Raw genomic sequence first — 3,181 nt, 5'->3', positions numbered from 1 at the left:
AGTCCTGTGGGATACTTAATTTTTCTCGTAGTCCCCTATCTGTCTGCAGGCCTACCATTTCGAGTATAGTTCTGCCCGTGGTCGTTCGACTTAATCTTTCCAGCTGCGAAACTCTGACAGCCTCCGCTATTTCGTCCCAGCTATTGTGCGCTCCCATAGAAAGGAGCTTCTCAGTGGATGTGGTAATTGGTACGCCCAGGGCCCTCTTTATGGTCTAACCTGCTGCTGTTGCTTGTTAACCTTGCGTTCCCACTTCCTCTTCTTTACCTCGTATGGAACGCGGTAGAGTTCTCGACATTTTTTGTCACCAAACGGGTGTCCTTTCCCGCACAGTTGACACTTGCACTCACAGAAATGGTCTTCTGGTGGTTGTTCCATGCCACAGCCACGGCATTTCACATTTGCGGGGTCGGGGCAGACGTCTTCGCGGTGTCCGAGCCTGCCGCAGGCGTTGCAAACTTCAAACTTCTTGCGGTAGAGAGCGCAGCGTTGCGCCACGGGCGTGAGTCTCACCCACCGCGGCACCTCTTTGTCTTCAAACAGTATTAAAACTGTCCTCGAGTTTCTTCCCAGTCTTCGCACCCCCAGGACCGGAGGATTCCCGTAGACTTGCAGCCTTTTCAAAATATCTTCGTCCGAGAAGGACAAAGGAACTTGTATGACGCCTTTCCCGCAGTCCTCTGGCATAGCGATGTACGTAGTCAGTTCGATTTTTTCGCCTTCAAACGCGAGGAGCTTCAAGTCGGCGTACTTTCTCTTCCTTTCCGCGCTGACGGTGGCGACAAGAATGGAATGTTGCTTCACATTCAAAGAGATGACATCTTCCCCGGCTGCGTCTGGGCTCACGCCAGCCGCCCTAACTATTACGTCAGCCAAATACGCACTTCCGTATTTCATCAGACGTACGAGACCGCCGCGCGGCCTCATGACTATTTTCTCGGTGCCGTCCGGAATGCGGGTAAATTGCCTTTCAACCGACTTTGCCGCCATTTTCCTGCCTGCGAGCTTCTCGGCGGCTCGCTGGCGTTCCATATTGCGTGCCTCGTCGTTCACTAGGGCAGCCGCTTTCCCTTTCTTCTTACTAATGTACCATTGTCCCGGCACGTTCAATTCTTCTGGATCTATCTCCGTACCTTGTACGGTCTCCCTCATGGTTACGGCAGTCTCCGAGCGGAGCTTCCGCTGCCGGTTGCTTCTCACCGCCAGGCCTAATCTTAGGCTTACCTCACTACGTGGCTCTTTGAACACATCAACGTCCCAAAAATCGTAACGAGACGAGGAAGGCCCACCTTAGAATTGATATCATCGGCGTCCGTTCGTCGAATCCAACTTGTGCTCGAGCGGCCGTAGTCGATGGAGACCATCGAACGCACCTCCGCTCTGCTCAAAGTCGGCGGAGTGAATCCCCTCATAGCTGATGGCAGATGGGTGACGTCACATCCTTAACGTCATCCTACTTTAGCTACTTAACTATTTTAGGCTTTGGTACTTTCAAATTGCGTTACGCGCCAATCGCAGTATCTGTCACTCACGAAATCCCGCTATCATCCTCACGGTAGAGAATGGGAACTATGAAGAGCGTTTCTCGACGCGGGGCATGGCACCGCGTTCCAATACAAATCAGGCATTTGCAGCAACACTTCCATTCTCGGAAGCCACTCAGATACTTCGTCTTGTACCTGAGTGGCTTCGCAACGGCTTCGCGAAAATACTGCTGTATTTTCCTCGCATCAACGTCTGCATGCCTGAAAGCCATCCTGGATCGCCAGATACTTTGCAGGCCCAATAACTTCATCATGTTCAACGGTAGCCTATCATCATCTTCAATTGGCAAAAATCAAATTCCGAATGCATCCACGGGTAGGTCTTTTTTAACGGTTCGTTGTAGAATGTCCCAGAAAAAAAGTCTTCCCAACAGTCTAAGAAAACGTGTTCGATAGTTTCCGGTTTGCGGCATATGAAACAGTTATTTCCCCAAGGTACAACCCCCCCCCCCCCCTTCATTTATAAATAAGTCTTAACTTCTAGTGTATTGCTATGGAGCTTGAAAAAGAGTTTTTGCTCCCCCGGTTGTAACCCATGTTGTGTATTTGTCGCGTAATATTGTTTGTGTGTGTGTGTGTGAAGTAATGTTCTTTATGTGTAAAATCTGATAATAAATTAGACAATAAAGAAAAAAAAAGTTGAGAGCACTGTGGAATCTACACTGCAGAAATGCGAAAGCTGGAGTTTTGGTGCTGCATACGGTGCATTACGTTTGCTCTCATAATTATTATCAACTAAATGCACCGCCATTATCAATGCTACTGTCATACAGCTGTATAACGTCACAACACCTGTGGCGCTCCTGGCGGAGAGAGCGGGAGTTAGGCCGCCGTTCATGCGCACCGCCGTCTCTCACGGACGGCGCGAGTTGGTCCAACACCATCTAGACTTTGGTCGCCCAGCTTTGAGGCATGACGTCATGACACCTGTGGCGCTCCTGGCGGAGAGAGCGGGAGTTAGGCCGCCGTTCATGCGCACCGCCGTCTCCCACGGACGGCGCGAGTTGGTCGCCCAGCTTTGAGGCGTGACGATGGATGGATGGATGGATGGATGGATGGATGGATGGAATATAGGAGCGTCCCCTTTGAAAAGGGGTGGTAGCAGTAGCTATCTTGCTCATTTTTCTCCCTATATCTTAATTATTGATTTAGACTGGTTAACTAAACAATAATTCTATTTATTAAATTTTCGTTTCTACATTACTAACATTATGTCACTTCTCTGCTTTTAAGCCACCAGTCTTCCAGTCGTTTTTTCCTAGTTTCCACCGCCGGTTTATCCACCCGGCCACTGGTATCTATAAACCCCAGAGCTTCAGGAACAATGATTGCGCCTGCATCAACTTCAGGATGGATACCATTACATTCGAGTATAATAAGGTCAATTGTTTCACTGGAGTTACCACATACAGCACATGCGTCATCTCAATTGTTAAATTTTTTTTTGTAGCTGCGTGTTCTAAGGCACCCTGATTTAGCTTCAAAAAGTAGGGCACTGCCTCTTGAGTTATCAGAAAAATCTTCCTTCCTGATCGGCATTTTCCACTTTTGGTATAATTCCACACTCTGTTTCTTTTTCATCGAATTTATCAAATTTTTACCTTCTGTGTTTTTAACTTGTTGCTTGATGCTCTTTA

Source organism: Amblyomma maculatum, chromosome 8 (genome assembly GCF_055883805.1).
Source record: "Amblyomma maculatum isolate TAMU_Amacu chromosome 8, ASM5588380v1, whole genome shotgun sequence".
NCBI lineage: Eukaryota > Metazoa > Arthropoda > Arachnida > Ixodida > Ixodidae > Amblyomma > Amblyomma maculatum.
The sequence above is the reverse complement of the archived record's forward strand: the minus strand, read 5'-3'. Positions refer to the sequence as shown.